The sequence below is a fragment of the Nipponia nippon genome, unplaced genomic scaffold (assembly GCF_047370975.1).
Source record: "Nipponia nippon isolate SJK-2023a ecotype South Korea unplaced genomic scaffold, ASM4737097v1 scaffold_2, whole genome shotgun sequence".
Taxonomy (NCBI): Eukaryota; Metazoa; Chordata; class Aves; order Pelecaniformes; family Threskiornithidae; genus Nipponia; species Nipponia nippon.
Genome location: NW_028262336.1, coordinates 129,101,780 through 129,120,465, shown reverse-complemented (window position 1 = coordinate 129,120,465; position 18,686 = coordinate 129,101,780). Strand labels below are relative to the sequence as shown.

The window sequence follows — 18,686 nt, the reverse complement described above, 5'->3', positions numbered from 1 at the left end:
CAGAACTTTTTAAATACAAACTCCAGCAGCTTTGCACATTCACCCTTTCCTGTAGGCTACAGTGACTCAGGAGACGGACCCTTGTTCTCCCATATCAGCGACAGGATCTGTCATCTCCTAAGCTGCCACGAACCAGTGCCGGTGCAGGATTTCTGCTTTCCAGGATCAAGCATGGGCTGTAGCAAGGCTCGCAAGGAAGGCAGCTTGTAGAGCGGAGATGCTTAGTCCCTTCTTGTAACTCTCGGCTTTAATGGGGCAGGGGATTAAAGCTGTTCACCAGATCCCACAGTTGAGAGCGTGGAGCTAGGTGGAAGCTAGCAGGAGATCATTTTAAAACAGATCCCAGGCAGTCCTTTTTCACGCAGTTGCATCCACAGGAGGCAGATGGGATCTAATCCAAAAGGATTAGACAAATTAGATTAATTAGTTCCAGAAGTAGACGCTAATGGGATGTACGCTGAACATCCCTAATCCAGCAGGCCTCGGTGCTGGGGTGGCACAAGCGCAATGGACCACAGGCGAGGGGCAGCAAAGGTGATACTGCTCCTCTTTGCAGCCTCCACCTGGGATGCATCTGGTCTTCCTGCAGAGGATGTGACAGGCCTGGGAGACTCCTTGATACAGGCAAATTCCCAAATTTGCACGTCCCCGCTGTGTCCCCCATCCTGGTGACAACGTTATCCCACCTGCCTGCAAGGCTGAGACAAAGGCAGCACTGATGTGAATGCTGCCCTGCCTCGGCACCGCTTCTCCTGCCCGCATCTGCTGGGCATCGCTTTCTTACCTAATGAGCAGGAATGGACAGAGAAGGTGAACCAGCCTTAAAGAAACCCTCCCTAGGTCACCTTCTCCAATCAGTTCAGCCCTCCCCAGACCATTTCTCAATCCCAGGAGCAGCGTTATCACCGCTTCGTCTGGGATTGCAGAGGAACTTGCATGTGTCTCAGTTTCATCGGCCAAAATCTCTCCCCAAACCAGAGCAAATGTGTCTGGATGGAGCTTGGAAGCAGCCGTGGCTGATGGAGGGATCCAGCCTAAGGTCGTCTCCCAGAGCCACGTGAGGAGTCACAGGGGCCAGGGCCGGCGGCGACCAGTATGACTCCAGGCTCAGGTGAGTTCCCAGTAGCCCTCAAACACCATGGCTTCATCTCTAGGCAAATCAAGTGTGTGTTGGATGCGGGGTTCCCCATCCCGAGCTAATCAGAGCTCTGGGTACCCACATGCAAAGGCTTTGGGGGGATTCTTCTTCTCTGCTCAGCTCAGGGGCAAGTTCAGGATTGGTGTTTTAATTTTCCACTTGCAACATCCTCCTCTGTCACTTTGAAGTCATTCATGCAGCTCAAGGCATTGGAGCGATGGCTTTGCAGGCAGCGATGTCTCGGACTTGGGCAGAATCGCAGCCCTTTTCCCCCTCTCTGGCTTGCACCCGTGCCCGGGTCCCGGTTTGGCTGGAGCTGGAAGGGACCAGCTTTGTCTGAACAGACAGCACACAAAGGATGGCAGTGAAGCTGAAAGGCTGAGCGTCCCGTGGTTCTGTGCCCAGGCCTGTCTGGTCTGCAGCAGTGGCGAGCCAAACTCATCTCTGCTGGCCTGCTGTGCCCGGAGCTGGGGATGCCGGCCCCTGGCTTTCTGGGAGGTCACAGGCTGGGTTTATATCCCCTAACGGTGCAAATTCAGCCTATGGAGGCACACATCCTCTGCAAAGCACCGGTCAGCTTTTGCTTCTTCAGCAGATGTGATAGAGGAGAAAAAGGAAAAGGAAAAAAACTGTGATTGCGCTGGAGGGGAGGGAATTCTCCATCCGTGGCATCATGCAGGTATGCCATGATGCACGAACAAGGAACGACAGGCTAGCGAGGCCCCAGCTGCAGCTTTCCCACAGGGCATAGAGGAGGGAGACTGCCTTGATCCCAGTTTGTAATCCCTGTTTAATACTCTCAGAGAAAAGTTCAAAATCCACAGGGTCTCCTGCCAACACGTCCAGGCGGGGGGAAATTCCTCCCGTGCTTTCGGGTGGAAAGAATGGCATCTGCATGGCCTCGGCGGAGGTCCAGCACGGGTGACGGCAGGTCAGATCGCAAACCCCTGCCTCCCGTACCTTCCCAGGAGCTGGGCTGTGGAGGGAGGAGATGGGGTCCTTGTGGGCAGCCGCAGCTCGGGGGCAGGAGTTTGCCGTCCCTGGGCTGCAAGCTGGGAGGCCCCACGTGGCCGTCGGGTGCTCTTTTTACACTGATACAGGAGCTCTGGTTTGGGGTCGTGGCAAACCAATGGGACTTGGGACCCCGGGGTGCCCTTTCCAGGCTGGCTGGATGAGCTGCCTTGGACTGGTGATACGCATTCCTCACCCTTCTGCCTCGCAGTGACTGGGACCATCTGGATCCACCCGAAAGTTAACCAGAAGAAAAAGAAAGCGGTTCGTTTTTCAGCCACGTCAGCCCCACAAACGCCAGGGCCATCTCAGGGGCAGGCTGCGAGAGCAGGGCGAGACCAGTGATTCGGGATGCCGTAGCTTCAGTTTGCCCACTGAGGAGCCCGAGGCGGGCAGCGAGGAATGTGCCATTTCCACTTTTTGACCCTTTATTACAAAATATGAGCAGAGAAGGCCCAGGAACGGGGAGGTCGGTCTGCTCAGAGCTGTGCAGGGAGTGGGGGCTGCGAGGGGGAATCTGCGATGCCTCGTTAAAAGCTGAATTCCCATCCGCTGCAACGTTAAAGCTCCTCCTTGTCTGCCTGGCTGCCTGTTTTCAAGCAGCATATGGGAACTTAAAAGGTTTGAGCTCTCTGCCTCTCCTTTAAGTTTGGTTGAAGCTGTCAGAAAGCTGAGAGGAGGCGCAGACCCACATGCCCTCCCCCTGCAGCGCAGCAACGTTTCAGGCCTCTTCTAAGGAAATGGGATGTAAAAGGAAACCATTTATTCTGGAACCAGCTGAGGGAACAGAAACGCCCCTAAAACCGACCCTTGCTTGGAGAGAGATCCTCCGCCAGCCAATCTTCTGCTTCCAGCACAGAGCTGTGCTGGGGCGGGCAGCGGGGCGGGTTCAGCGTGTGCATGCGTGTCCACGCGTGTGCATGCCCGCTTGTATGTAGGCACACAAGTTACACAACTGCCGGGCTCACCCATCTTACCGCTGTCCCTCAAAGCGGCTTGGTTGGTGGAAATCGGGTCCCCAACGAGCCGAGCTGCAAAACTCGGCCGCTGGTGACGCCGATGGGATCGGGGGGCTGAACGCAGGGCAGGGCTGGGGCTGGTGATTTTGCTGCCTTGCGGACTTCGGGGTGCTCGATGCAGCAGTTTTAAGGCGGGAAAGGAGGAGGGGAGAGATCTAAGGAAAGACGCGCTGGGCTCGGCACCCCCCTGCGCCGGGCAGTGGTCCAGCAGGAGCAAACAGCACGTCCCATTTCTCCTGGCCCACGTGCTGCGGATATGTAAGCGAAGGGATGCTTAGGAAGGGGCTTGGCAGCCTCTTCGTCTTTTCCGCTCTTACAGAGGCAACAGAAAAGCTGCCCAGAGAGATACAACAGGAGAAGGGGCTTCATCCTTCCCAGGGTCCAGGGACCACGGGCTCTTGGTTGCCCCAGCCGTGGTGACCCCCCACATGGGAGGCAAATGTCACACCGGTCGGGTCCCGACGCATAGGTCCAAATGGGGTCGGGGAGCGTAACCCTCGCGGCAGTTTAGGATGCGTCTGCAAAAGGCCAAGACCAGTCTCCAAGGCAAGGGGACCGGCTGGTGGAGGATGGAGCATGCCTCCATGAGAACAGAGATGAGGTATTTGAGGGTTTCTTTGCTCTCTGTGTCGTAAGAGTGGTTGAGCTCAAGTGAAAGTTGAACTTAATTTGGCCTTTTCCAAGCTTTTTAGTGCTTTTTGCAACTTCGGTGCCACTCCTGATGTCATTTCGCAGTGTGTGGTAGACACATAGTGTCACACGTAATGTTTGATACATTTAACCATGTATTTCTCTCTCCCTGGAGCTTCCTATATCCCAGAATACTCATTCTGTGTGCAGGATCCATAGAAAAATGGATGTCTTTCGTACATCCCCGTGCGTCAAAAACCACGCACTATGCTTATCTTAAATCCTCCTGCCTGTTTAAAACATGCCAGCAGAGAACTGCAGTGCGTATTTCCTAGCTACTGTATAGATTTTCAGCAAAAACTTGGCAGCAGAGAGGTGGCAGGCAGGATTTCTGGAAAATTCAAGGAGCCCACATGATGCAACCCTGATGCATTCTTGCAGAGCGACGTCTGCTAGTGTGTTCTTTAGAAGGGGTCGCTAGCATTTTGCTCCAGATGTTAACGGGCTGCATCCACACATTAAAGACTTTTCCAGGGTCAGATCTCTGTCCTGCCGGAGCAGCGGGGTTTGTGCTGCTGATATTGCAGAGCCACATTCATGCGTCAGGGAGAATTATGTTAATTTTAGAAGCAAAAGCCACTGTTAGATTTCCATTTGCCTTCTTTTATAACTTGCAGGGAGGGAAGTTGTCGATCGTCCAATGACCTTTTCTCTATTTCCCATTCTAGAATTAACCACAGCTGCTGCAATCTTCACTAAAAGCACAAATAGATATATCCAGCCCTTGCAAACGTTTCTTCTTTGCTTCTTCCTCTCCAGTTGCCCTCTGGCCATCGGACGCAGCAAGGCTTGCAGGGTTTGAGCTGCGCGTGTGGCTGAGTCTTGTTCCTCTCGGTTGGTGTCCTGGCCACCGGGAACCTGAAGGCTTTGGCAGGTAACTGGGATGGGACAGAGGGGATGGAAGTGCCTTTTGGCTGCTCCTATAGCTAAATTGGCTACTGTGGGCATTGGCAGCAGTTTGGCCACTGCAGGTAAATATACCCTGGCCTTTGACTCTCTCCGACATCGTTGCGCAGACCAGAGGTTATATTCGTTCATAACACGCTGATGAAGATGTGATGACCCCTGTATTGCTAACAGAAGTGTTTAACCTAGGAAGTTTCTTTTCCCGGTCTTCCCAAATGGGTCTAGAAACTCACAGTGTTTAGCTGTGGGAATAGTCGGGCACTCAGGAGATGTCTGTGGCTGCGTTACTGCAGTAAGAATAGCAAATACGGCTGCTGGAGCAGGGGAAGCCCTGGAGCTGGTCAATGGGAGATGGCCACGGTGATGCAGGGCTCGGCATCTGTGAGCTGAGTCACACAAGGGAAGGTCTGACTCATCCCGTATGAAGATCTGCATCTGCAGATGTCCAGACATTTTATGAAATTGGGCAAGGCTGATTGTCCTGGCTTAAAAGTTGGGGAAATTGAGGCATGGAGAGCAAATCTGGGGCAGAACCAGAAGCCAGGCATCCTGCACCATGAGTTCTGTACCAGTTTTACTGGTTTGCACTGCATTCCTTCTCCAAAAGGATGCTGAGCAGTTTCTAGGGAGTCACAGAGGCATCTTCTCGCTCCCTGGACAGATGATCTGCCCGGAGGGCTGGTACCCCGGGATGCTGAGCTGCGCCTAAGCAGGGCTGAGCCCCTGTGCTTACCCCAGCTCAAATCTCATCCAACAGAGACGGATCTCATGGCCAGGCAGGCTACCTCGTCCTCACAGCCACAGCGCAGCCCCTCTGTGTCCTTGTCTTCTCTCCCACCTGGGCAGTCCGTCATAAACACCAGGCAGGAACAGGCTCTTGCTTTGTGTTTTTGTAGCCCCCAGCACCACGGGACCGTGATCGATGACCCTTCTCCCGTGCGGATGCCCAAATTTTGCTTTAAGCAAGGAGCTGTTTGTTTCCCACAGCAGGAGGAGATGCACAAACTGCCTCTCTTTTCACCTCCAGCTACCGGGCATCCCAGAGGCAGCACCGTTTGCGCTCTTGGCCCAACACACAGCCAATTAAACATTTCTTGCATAGCACCCAGGGTTTGACAGGCTGTTTCCAACACTGGAGGAGGCATCGGCGCTGATGAACTTGGTTTTGCACACAGGGTCTCTTGTTCAGCGTGGGGCAGAGGTGGTTGGGCAAGCGTGGGAGAGGTGGGGTAGGAGGACTGGATGAATGAGGACCGTTGTTTCACTCTAGATTACCTTCAGGGGGCTGCTGGATGTTTAACAGCCATGCACAGATGGCTTGGATTCAGTCTTTCAAAATAATTCGCACTTCTGGACTCCGGGCTTTGATGACAAGGCCTGTATCCCCCTGTGATAACTCCTGGGTTGGTACCCAGGGGGGTGGTGTGGTTAGAAAGACATGTGTGAATCGAAGCCCTTACAGATGCCCTTCTCCTCTCCTGCGTGGATCTGGCTCAGCCCCATCCAGCTGGGATTTATTTCAAGCTCATTTGCTGTCCGAACATAGAGCAGCAGCAGCAAAGAATGAAAGGCAGCTCCTGAGCTTTGCATAGTTCAGGTTGTGAATCAAGGGCTGCAGTTTATTTAAAGGGAAACACTCAAATCCTAAACTTCCAAGGCGACAGGTATCGGTTGGATATGGTACTGCCCAGCTGTGGTTATTGTTGGCTGCAGTTTCCAATGGCAAAGCTGTGGGCTGCGCATGCAGAATCATGGAGAAATTGTAATTTGTACATTGTACAAATTGTGAACAAGTCAAATTTGCTTCCAGGTGGAGACAGCTGGAAGATCTCCAGATCCAAAATCCCAGTTTCTGTTCAAGCCCATAAACTGTTCCTGCCCTAGCGGCCTCCTTTGGTGCCGTCTCTGCGGGCCGTAACCCACCTAACAAGCGTGGCCCTTTTCTAGGAGAACTCCCTGCACCTCCTCAGGCACAGCATCCACGTGGGAAATCCCAGCGGCATGGGAATCGGTTTTCTCAGTGAACTCGCTTGTGATGAGGGGTTTGCAGAGTGAAATGCGGAACGTTTGGTGTCTCCTGCTCACCTCGATTCCTGAACACCCTCCAATGCCACATTTCCAGGTTTGATTTCACTTTTTTTTTTCAGGAATCCCCCATAAGCATCCCTTTGTCTCCAGTTTTTCTTCCTGCTTCTTTTAGTGTTCAACTTTTGAAGTTGTTTTTTTTTTTTAACCCTTTCCCATTCTCTGTCTGGACACAATGACAGGAGTCAGAGAAAAGCCATTTCTTCATCCCTTCGATGGACCCCATGCCTCTGCTTTGAGCGTGTGTCTGTGGTGGGACTCCTATTTTGCACCTCCCGCATGGCAACTAGCCGGGGATAATTCACAGGGAGGACGCGTTGGGCTGTGGCTTTCGCTTTGGTTAACAGATCCAAAGGTCTCAGCATCTTTCAAGCATCTAAATTAAATGCGTGGGTCTCTCCCAAGAGACGGGAACCTCGAGAGATTAATCTAGGTCCCTCTTGGGACCGTGGAGGAAGCCTAAGATCAGGTCTCGTGTTCGAGTACACGTAGACCCTCTTTCTAGGCTTGACCTCCAGCTGCTAATCCTCCTCCAGGCTGGATTATGTTTTTCCCTTGTGATGGTGCATTTTGGGATGTCTGGAATCCGGGAGCATTGTACAGCTGGAGAATTCATATCACACCAAGCCTGGTGGGATTGCCTACCCAAGGGGCTGCCCTATTCCTTCCCCCTTATCCTCACTCCACCTTCACCTTTCTTCGCACCGCGTTATGTTCATGCAAATCCAGGGGTAATCCGCTTGTGAGTTGATTTGGTGGTGAATTATTCAGTTGGTACTGGTGCTAGGAAGTGCAGGCAGATGCCTGCGTTGCCTGTATATCTTAACAGCCGGTGGGTGGCTCTCAATTTTCCTGTGGCGTCACCATCGAGTGAGCTAATCAGTGACGTCAGGATTGGAGGCAGTCTGGGCTGCAGTGATCATGCACTGGTGGAGTTCGCAGTCCTCAGGGATATGGGCGCAGGCTGCCCAGGGCAGGGGCTGAGTCCCCATCCCTGGAGGGATTTAAAAGATGGGGAGATGTGGTGCTCGGGGACATGGTTTAGTGGTGGGCTTGGAGCGCTGGGTTAACGGTTGGACTCGATGATCTTAAGGGTCTTTTCCAACCTAAAGGATTCTGTGATTCTGTGATTCAGCCTGGAGAAGAGAAGGCTGTGGGGAGACCTTATTGCGGCCTTTCAGTGCTTAAAGGGGGCCTACAAGAAAGATGGGGACAGACTTTCTAGCAAGGCCTGTTGCTATAGGACAAGGGGTGATGGTTTTAAACTAAAAGAGGGGAGATTCAGACTAAATATAAGGAAGAAATTTTTTACAATGAGGGTGGTGAGACACTGGCCCAGGTTGCCCAGAGAGGTGGGAGATGCCCCATCCCTGGAATTGTTCGAGGTGAGGTTGGACGGGGCTCTGAGCAACCTGATCTGGTGGAAGATGTCCCTGCCCATGGCAGGGGGTTGCACTAGGTGACTTTTAAAGGTCCCTTCCATCCCAAACCATTCTGTGATTCTGTGATTCTACGATCACGCAATCACCCTGGGAAGTGGGCAGCAGAGTCCAGAGCATTTAGAAACCCAGGACAGAAACATCTGAATTTTCCCCGGTTAAAAAAATTGCTTTTGGGTGCCAGAGTTGGTCTTGGTGCTGGGAAGGTCTCCTGTGTTTGATTCATTCGGTGGTCACCACAGAGAATTGAGTTGTAATTGGGATGTACCGTTCAAAGAAGCAAGTTTGGATCTCAAGTGGAGTGAGAGGTAAATGTGGATGCAGCAGCGAGAAGAGGCTAAAAGAGCAGTGCCTGAGAGCTGGTGGCTCGTGTTTCCAGTCTACTCTTACCGTGTTGGTGGAAAGCTCTTAGCCCAACCTCATAAAAACAAAGGCAAACTGATGTGTGCAGCACCCACGTGCCTTGGACGCCACCGATGTGGTCACCAAGCTCACAAAATTGGGTCTGGAGCAAGAGTCTCATGAGAGTCTCTGGTGATGAGCAGCCAGAGGCTGGCAAGTATCGGATGCTGGGTATGGATGAAGCTGGTTTCTCATCCCTCCTCTGCAAACCAGGGAGACACCCCGGTGCAGTAAGTTTTCGCGGTCTCACTGGTGGTGGAAGTATCGGGAAGTATGACCCTACACAACTCATGTGGCTTTCAAAACGAGATGTTAGGTGTTTCATCAAATCTCCTTTCATTGCTGGGCTTATTTATCCTACGTGCCCGTGGTGGGAAGAATTACCTGCTGGAAATGGCTCTCTGTTGATGGTGGAGGAGCTGCACAAACCTTCTGTGACGTTACAGGCGCAGCTTTGGTGGGAGTGGAGTTTTTGTCCCACGGGTAACTCCAGGAGATCAAATTCATTGTTCATTTGGGACAAATCAAGTCAGAAGGGGCAATTTTCTATCCAAAAGGGAAATCCACCACACTTAATTTGAAGGGAACATTTTGTTTCTTTTTTGTTTCACTATTCTTCTGAAGGGCCAAACGTAGCCTCAAATATCATTTGCAGGCAAAGAAAATTAAAGACGTCGTAACAAACTGCTTAGCTGGTTTTCTCCCATTTTTGTCTTCATTTTTCAAACACACCCCAAATTCAGAAATACCTTCAGTCACTGACAGCACCTGTCTTGGTGAATTAACTATGTAACAATGATTTTCTCCCTAATTCCAGCTCATAGAATAATTGGATTTGCTGGAGGCAAGTTCATAAAATGTGGGATGCATAATGAATCCGAGTCACCACGTACCTTTGAATCAAGCGATTGAGTGCTGCCTCAAGCTTTCCTGATGGCAGGTTGAGCCACGGCGTTTGCAGAAAGGTCTGTGGTCACCGCGTGGAAGGGGCTGTGAAGTGGCAGGGGGGTCACCAGACGGCAGGATGGGGAGACACCCGAAAAACCCTGCAGGAACCGGCCTGGGCATCACGGGGTTGATGTAGCGTTGGTGCAAATAAATCCTCATGGACGTGAGGTTTCAAAGAAGCACTAGACATTACAGCACCATGTTCTCCAGCAGGTCTTGTAGGACCTCATCACCTGTGTTTTCCCGTTAGCTGGAGAACCTCAGCTGTCTTGCTTCAGATAAACGGAAAATTGCGTGCCTTGATGTCACCCCTGCTTCCCTGGGCTGGCACGGTCACTGTCCTGAGGGACGAGATCAAGGTGAAAACCTCCCCCAGCCTTGACTGCTAGCAGGGTTTCTCTTGCCTGCCCAAGCCCCAGTCCCATGCCCCGAGTCCTGCACTGGGAATACGCTTTGGGCTGTGTGTGGCCATGGCTGCCAGCTTCCCATGCTTCAGAAAGTGCCAGAAAACCACAAGAAAGAGCACAGTCCCTGTGCTGCTGTCTCTGAGCTCCTGCTGATCCCTGGTGGAGCTGATGCCTACCCTTGGGAGAACAGTTATATTTAGGAGGACTTTCAGGGCTGTGAGTGTCAGTGAAGGATATGGAAAAGGTTGCACCAAAGCAAGACACCATTGGAAGCAGATGGATTTAAAAATCGTAGAGACGGAGGAGATGGGCTGGGTGAGATTCAGTAGCTAACAGAGAGATGGAGCATACAGACCAAAGCAGCGTGCCGCAGGATTAATTTAGAGCCTGTTCCTATATGGGTGGGGAGGCACCGGCCCTGGGCACAACTTTTCCCTTCAGAGACTCCCCCCACGCCCGTGGCACCGCTGCCTCTGCCCCGGGGGGTTCCCCACCGAGCAGCATCCAGCCACGGCTCCCACCCGGCTCCACGATGTCCCCTCTCTGCGGAGCACCACGTCCCAGCTAAACCCATCCAATGCCCCTCTCTGCGGAGCTGGGGGCTGCCAGGGCGCCAGGGCTTGTCCCCCAGGGGAGCTCCCCCCTGGCTGCCGGGAGCCTGGAGCCCTGCTGCTGCCCTGGGCTGCGGGAACCCCACTCATCCCACCCCACGGCCCTGTCACGGTCTCGCTGCTCCCCCCACTGCCCAGCTCCTGCACCGTGCCTCTGTCTCCAGCCTTCCCCTTCCCCAGCCCGCGCCTCTGCGGGATGGGGACCCTGGGACCGAGGAGGACAAGCCGGGCACTTGGTCTCCACCGCACAACCCCTGCATGCCCCGCAGGTGCTGGTGGCACAGGGCTCCGTGGCTGCATTGCCTGCAGAGCGCGGCGGGCAACAGCTCCGAGCTAAAGACCGCAGAGCCTCCATTTGCAGGGAAGAGCTGTCGGTCCCCCCGCTTGCCGTGGAAACGATGCTCTTCCAGGTCAGTCCTCCCTGGTGCGAGGAGGAGAGCAGATCAAAGAGCCGGCCGGAGCCAGGCAGCAGACGGGCTTTGACCTTCCAGGTGCAGGAACCGGAGCTCTGGGGCCCGTGGATGTGCCCTGGTCCCTCCCTGGCCCTGGCATCGTTCTGCAGAGGGGCTGATAGTGCTCCCACCCAGGGCTTTCTGCCTCGGCCCCTGGCCAAGGGCTGCCTGCAGAGTCCTGAGCAGCCCCCACTGTGTCACCCTCTCCGGTGGCTGAGTCACCAGGGACCTGGCACGAGGCGTTCACAGTCCTGATGAAGTTCTTACATGGGCTCCTTTTTCTCCATTATGGGTGCTGTAGCCCAGCAAATGCAGCATTTCCACTGCTAGGGCCAGGCTGCAGGTTTTGTGCTGGGTTTGTAGGACCTCGGGAGTGGCGTTTGCCAGTCCTGCTTTGTCTTAACTTGTCTTGAGCTGCCTGAAGCTTAGTTTTTTTCCTTGATTTAGTTGTAACTGCATTTTTTTTCATAGCGAAGTGGCTATGACCAATTTACTTCTGCTTGTCTTCGTCTGCTGTAACCAAAGTTTCATATAGACATTAGGAACAAGCAGTTTATCTGCACAGAGGGAAATATTTATGCCTCTCCTGTATTGATGCAGGGTGGAAGAACAGAGGCACGATGTGACAGCGGAGGTCCTGGGCAGGGGGACGCAGGGTGAGAGCGGCCACGGGCTGGTGCAGGAGCCCCCGGGGCTCTTTCTGGGTGCAGCACGGGCCAGCGGCACCATAAGGGATCTGTATTTTCCAAGCCAAGCGCAGTGACAAGGCTGGTTGGGGCCAGGAGGGAAAAAAATGAAGGAAAAAGACAGATGCATGCACCATGTTTCACAGGCAACATTTTCTTTTCCTTACTTCTTGACAGGACCATCCTCTGCCCTCACATCCTCGTCTTGGCTTTCTCCTTTCTGGCTGATTCCTGAAGCTCGGCTCGGCTCAATGCTCGTTGCATTAACTCTGCAAATGCTTGCAGGGTCTCGGTGATGGAGGAGAGCTCTCAGCATCCCTGGGGTAGCCAGCCCTGTGGTAAGTTATTCTTGGTGGCCAGAACAGCTCGGGGTATTTATATAGTTGTCAGCAGATGTTTCTGCTGACGTTGGAGAGGAGCCTGGCGGGAGGAGGAACAGGCACTGATTTTGCAGGGCCCTGGCTTTGCCTGCGTGGAAACACCATTCCCATTTAACAGCGTGGGACTGCTGTGCTCGCCGAGGTTAATCTCCCAGCCATGCCTGCTCATAGCACCCACAGCACTCCCCCGTGACTCCCCGATGTGCTGCTTGGTTGGCGCGGGGTGTTGCATAGTTCAGGGGACATTTTGGGGACCACGCATGCTGCTGGCCTTCCCAGGAGGGGACAGCCAGACCTGTGACTCCCCAGCACGAGGGATGCTAAAGCAAGCTGGGCACTCACCCAGCCTCTACGCGCTCTGGCAGGGTGACACTATTGATCGGGGGCAACCGTGGCCCCGGGGGGCTAATGCCACTCCGATGATATGGGTTTGGGGGTGTGGGAAAACAGGGGGGCTGCAGTCCTTCCCCCTGCAAGCGCTGGCCCCGAGCTGATGGGAACTTGAAAGGATATTTTCCCCCAGCGGTGTTAAGGCTTCTGCTGCAAATTGTGTGCTGTGATATATCTGGGAGACTCTCAGAACCCACCCAAGTTGTGAGCAGGGGGTAATCCGCCTGGCTGCAGTACCCCTGGCTATAATATCAGTTTATTTTGGGGGTAATGGGGTGAATTTCCATGAATTTGGATTAATTCTACCCAGCATCTAGCAGAGGGGGGCACAGACATGAGTGATGGGGGATCTGCGTTTGTCTTTCTTCTCTCCTGGTTCATCCTGGTAAGAAAGACACTCAGACTCCGCAAAGTATTATTTAAAATGTGATTTATTAGAGTTAACACTAGAAAGAAGGAGATGATAGTATAGATAATCCCACGCCCCTTCAGATGCTGAGGACCCCAAGCTGTGCAGCACCGAATGGGTGCCCGATCAGCGCGCAGCACGCCGGGAGATCCCACATGTCTTTTCAGGTTTCATTTTCAAAGCTTTGGTCAATGCTGCTGTTCTGCTAGAGGGCAGAGAGAGGGAGTCCTTCTCCTTCTCTCTGAAGCAGCTGCAGGATCCTCTTCTCTTGAAGAGGGTTCCCCAGGCTGCCCAAATCCCAATTGCCATGAGGACTATCTGAATCCTTCTTCTCTTTCCCATGCAGGGAGGGAAAGAGAGGCAGGGAGCAGCCGGGATCTGCAGGAGAGCGTTGCAGGAAGAGCGTAGGAGGGGAGGGACTCAGAGCAGTGCTCTCATATAAAATCATAGAATCATAGAGTCACAGAATGGTTTGGGTTGGAAAGGACCTTAAAGATTGTTTAGTTCCAATCCCCTGTCATGAGCAGGGACACCTTCCATTAGATCGGGTTGCTCAAAGCCCCATCCAACCTGGCCTTGAAAGGGAACATAACTTATTTCCATGGTCCTTGACCATTATCAAAAGCACAGGGGCTTTGTGCCGGGTCCGTGGTGACTCAGCCACTGGAGAGGGTGACACAGTGGGGGCTGCTCAGGACTCTGCAGGCAGCCCTTGGCCAGGAGCCGAGGCAGAAAGCCCTGGGTGGGAGCACTATCAGCCCCTCTGCAGAACGATGCCAGGGCCAGGGAGGGACCAGGGCACATCCACGGGCCCCAGAGCTCCGGTTCCTGCACCTGGAAGGTCAAAGCCCGTCTGCTGCCTGGCTCCGGCTGGCTCTTTGATCTGCTCTCCTCCTCGCACCAGGGAGGACTGACCTGGAAGAGCATCGTTCCCACGGCAAGCGGGGGGACCGACAGCTCTTCCCTGCAAATGGAGGCTCTGCGGTCTTTAGCTCGGAGCTGTTGCCCGCCGCGCTCTGCAGGCAATGCAGCCACGGAGCCCTGTGCCACCAGCACCTGCGGGGCATGCAGGGGTTGTGCGGTGGAGACCAAGTGCCCGGCTTGTCCTCCTCGGTCCCAGGGTCCCCATCCCGCAGAGGCGCGGGCTGGGGAAGGGGAAGGCTGGAGACAGAGGCACGGTGCAGGAGCTGGGCAGTGGGGGGAGCAGCGAGACCGTGACAGGGCCGTGGGGTGGGATGAGTGGGGTTCCCGCAGCCCAGGGCAGCAGCAGGGCTCCAGGCTCCCGGCAGCCAGGGGGGAGCTCCCCTGGGGGACAAGCCCTGGCGCCCTGGCAGCCCCCAGCTCCGCAGAGAGGGGCATTGGATGGGTTTAGCTGGGACGTGGTGCTCCGCAGAGAGGGGACATCGTGGAGCCGGGTGGGAGCCGTGGCTGGATGCTGCTCGGTGGGGAACCCCCCGGGGCAGAGGCAGTGGTGCCACGGGCGTGGGGGGAGTCTCTGAAGGGAAAAGTTGTGCCCAGGGCCGGTGCCTCCCCACCCATATAGGAACAGGCTCTAAATTAATCCTGCGGCACGCTGCTTTGGTCTGTATGCTCCATCTCTCTGTTAGCTACTGAATCTCACCCAGCCCATCTCCTCCGTCTCTACGATTTTTAAATCCATCTATGTCCAATGCTTGCTCTCTTCCCACCTTGCAGCCCTTTTCTATCAGCTTTACTGGAGTAAGAAACCCCTCGTAGAGCCAGGGGCAGCCCCTTGGGGAGCTGCAGGGCCAATCCTGCAGTCACAGAAACCCTTTAACACCCAGTGTCAGAGCCAACATGGAGCTCAGAGCATCTCTGAGTGATGCAAAGAGAAGAAAAGGCCACATCCCACCATGTCCCATGTCACGGGTGGCTCAGGGTAGGCGCAATCCTGGTGTCAGGATGATGGTGTTGGTAGTATCTGCTGTGCACTGCTTTTATCCTACTCCGGATTGTCGATCCTTTTGGGTGGTAAAATCAAGGTCCAGGCATCTTCTGGGTATCACAACATGCTTCATAATCGGTGGTTATATGGGAAGAGGGACGCGCTGCCCTCCCTTGCTGTAGCTGTTAGTCACTACTCCATGAGGTGCCAGATCTCCTGCTTCTGGGGCAGGTCTGTGTGTCCTTGCAGGAGATCCCAGGGTGCACAGCCCAACCCAAGCAGCAAGCAGTACCTTTAGCAGGGGATGGGAAGGGCTGGCTTCCTACAAGGCACTAGCAACCAGAAAATAAAAAGGGCTGGAGCCATCAGAGGGGGCTTGCAGGGGTACGCTTGTGGTCTTCCACTCAGGTCTGATCCAAAACTGCAGCCTCACATCAAACGCCAACCAGAAAGGCGGGTTTTTAGCTTGTAGGGAAGTGTTTTATTTTCTTTAATTAGTTCGATCTGAACTGGATGGAGACCAAACATTTTCTCAATCGCCAACGAGCCCTGAGCCGTGCAGTGCATGATTGGAGCTGACAGCCTCAGCAGTGTTGGTGCAAATGCCAGCAAAACCTACCGATCGACCTGAAAAACCCCTGCAGATCTGACATGAAACATTTCACGCTCAGGGAATGGACATTTTAAATGAAATATCAGGAGCTCAGATTCCCTTCTCTCCTGACTTTGCAATTGCCAGCGGTTAGGAAAATCCCTGCAGAGTAACTCAGAGCTGCTCGAACAGCCCCTTGCATTGGAATAACCAACTGAAGCAATAAGTTTTACCCTATATATATCCAGGAAAGAGCAATTAGAGCCTGTCATGATTATTACAGCCTGTCTGTGATGATTTACCAGGCATCTGAGTGCCTATGCACACATCTCCGGGTGCCTCACGCTCGCCTTTCTTAAGGACATGATGCTTCCCGCAGGGATCTGCTGAATGAAGGGGGAATTAAAGGCATATGTTATTCACTGACACGGTTCATCAACAGTCCGGCTTCCCGAAGAGCAACAGCTCAGGGTCTCACCTTTGAGGAGGATCTCCTTTATCACGGCATGGCAGCTTGCCCGGGGAAAGCCAACGCTTCTCCCCGCCTCGGAGACAGCTGTGATTTATTCCGGAGCCGGATTTCTGCTTCTATGCAATGGGATGGTGAGTCGTGGGGTCGGAGAGATGAGCCAGGCTGCGTCAAGGAGGCAGGGAGGTGGTTTCACACTTCCAACATCCCTCCCGTGACCACTCCAACGTTGCATCCCCAACCCAACCTGGAGGGCAGGTCCCAGCCCCACTGGGGCTTTGCCTTCCCGAAGGAACCCCCGTGCTTTTCTCCCGCTGCCCAGAGCTCATTGCACAGCACAGCCCCTCTGCGCAGAAGACGAATAGGGTGCACGTAGGGATGTTCGATCAGCTCCATTTCATGCCTGGATATGTGCTTGCCACCCACCCTGCAAACCTCTCCGCAACCGCAGCCCATTTCCCCTGGGGAGTCTTGTTCCACCTCTAAACCCTATGGCCTTTTGCTTGCAAACACTTTATTTCCATCCTCTTGGCTCCCATCTCTGTCCTATAAACGGAAAGGCTTAGACAGACACTGCTGCACATTTAGGGCTGTGTGACCACGAGATTTACTGAAGCAAACCCAGTCAGCTGATCTAGCCCAGCACACTCATTAAAGGAATTATTTTCCACTGACATTCAATCTGTGTCTGCACAGGGTGGGGGAAAGAAAAGGGCGAGCTGGTATGTTTTGCATAACTGGTGAATGAAAACCCAGCGTCCCAGGAGATGGGGGCACGTCTCTGCCATACCTATATCACTATCATCTGCTATACTCTTTATCAGGGAGTGTAGTGATAGGATGAGGGGTAACAGTTATAAACTGAAGGAGGGTAGATTTAGATTAGATATTAAGAAGAAATTCTTTACTGTGAGGGTGATGAAGCACTGGCACAGGTTGTCCAGAGAAGCTGTGGATGCCTCATCCCTGGAAGTGTTCAAGGCCAGGTTGGATGGGGCTTTGAGCAACCTGGTCTAGTGGAAGGTGTCCCTGCCCATGGCAGGGGGTTGGACTCGATGCTTTTTAAGGTCCCTTCCAACCCAAATCATTCTGTGATGCTACCTGCAGCCTTTTCTCCTGGGTAGAGTCAGATGGACTGGGACTTTGAAGACCTCTCTTTATTCCCATAGGAAATTCTCTTCTGAGCAGCCAGCGTGAGCACTGTAGAGAGAAAGCTTCTCAAAGCAGATCTGAAGATCAGTACCATGATGGAACATGATGGAACCAATTCTGAACACAAGGAAAAAATTGTGGTGAAACACTGGAACGGGTTGCCCAGAGAGGTGGGAGATGCCCCATCCCTGGAAACATTCAAGGCCAGGCTGGACGGGGCTCTGAGCAACCTGATCCAGTTGAAGATGTCCCTGCCCATGGCAGGGGGGTTGGACTAGATGGCCTTTAAAGGTCCCTTCCATCCCAAAGCATTCTGTGATTCTATGGAGGGAGGCCCTACACTGTTCTGTGTAATACTTTCTAATGTTTAAAGAGCTTTTCCCTCTAGGAGACCAAAGGACTTGTTGTTATACCCTGAACAGGGTTTGCATGGGATGCAACCAGCTCTGGGGTGCAGTGCAGCTCCCGCACCGGCTGTGATGATGGGAAGGGATGGCACAAGCCTGGGAAGCACAGGCAGAGCAGAGGAGGCCATGCCCTTGTCCAGCAGGCTTAGATGCCATCAAGGGCTGGAGTAATGCACTTTGCCAGTGTGCACGTCCCATGCTGGGGATGGACACCAGCCCCGTCAGTTCTGAGCTCGCCTGGAGGACATGAGGAGGAGATGGCTGCGGGACTCTGGCTGATCACGGGATGTTCAAGTGTGTGATGCTGCATGAGCAAAGGCAAACGAGATCCCCAGATGCATCTGGAAGGGTGTTTTCAGCAGATCAGAGAAAGGTTAGAGCCGCAGCACAGACCCTTTGGGACACCTCCTGCTGCTCAGCCACTTTGCTGGCGGCACCGAGAGACCAGCCCAAATCCTTGGAGGGACCAAACTCCCGCTGCTCCCAATGGCTGTCAGAGACTGATTTGCACATCCAGGGAGTCTGACGGAGCAGGAATGTGAATTCAAGCATCCAACGCCCAATCTAGTGCTCTAAAAGCTCAGCCATCCTCTCCCCTGACCTGCCCGTCCCACGCTGTCCCTACAGAGCTCTCTGCCAGCAGCACTGCCCATGAAGGCTCATCTCCATGTGCCATTCTTGGGTTGAATCTACGCTGAGTTGGCCAACTGTAATCTGCAGGCTTAAACCCTATAACCCAAATTACATCAGAGGCAATTCCAGGCTGCAGCCTCCACTCCTGGGCTCCTGAGGCCTCTTAGCACAAGACTTTTAATTGGGAATATTTAACACAGGCCTGCGGAGATTGTGGGTCACTCAGCAGGGTGCATTGGAGACCAGCCTTCAGCCCTTTGGACCTTGGATGCCATCTCCAGAACCCAGGTGTTTCGCCCACGCTTGTCCTCTGTATTAAATTGCCATTTTTCTGTTAGGTTGGAGAGGGGGACAGAAGAGGGTCAAAGCTCTCCATGGTGTCATGGATGTCTTCTCCACCTGCAGAGCTCTACTCTAAAGGAGTATTGCTAAAAAGATGTCACGAAAAACTCCTCTTTTATGGCAGCCTAGCAGGTCTGAGCAGTGCAGGCCTCCTGAATTTTTGCTGCTCTGAAATCAAACTCAGCTCCAAGTATGTTTTCATATCACGGTGA

The 18,686-nt window shown here is 53.6% G+C and overlaps 1 long non-coding RNA gene across 1 annotated transcript; it reads left to right on the top strand.

Annotated features, from left to right (window-relative positions):
* The first annotated feature begins 4,609 nt into the window (after nucleotides 1-4,609).
* On the top strand, nucleotides 4,610-18,221 carry LOC148055958 (uncharacterized). Its single transcript, XR_015704854.1, has 4 exons — nucleotides 4,610-4,732; nucleotides 6,575-9,655; nucleotides 11,972-12,132; nucleotides 17,110-18,221. It is a non-coding gene; the product is annotated as an uncharacterized LOC148055958 (long non-coding RNA).
* The last annotated feature ends 465 nt before the right edge of the window (nucleotides 18,222-18,686 follow it).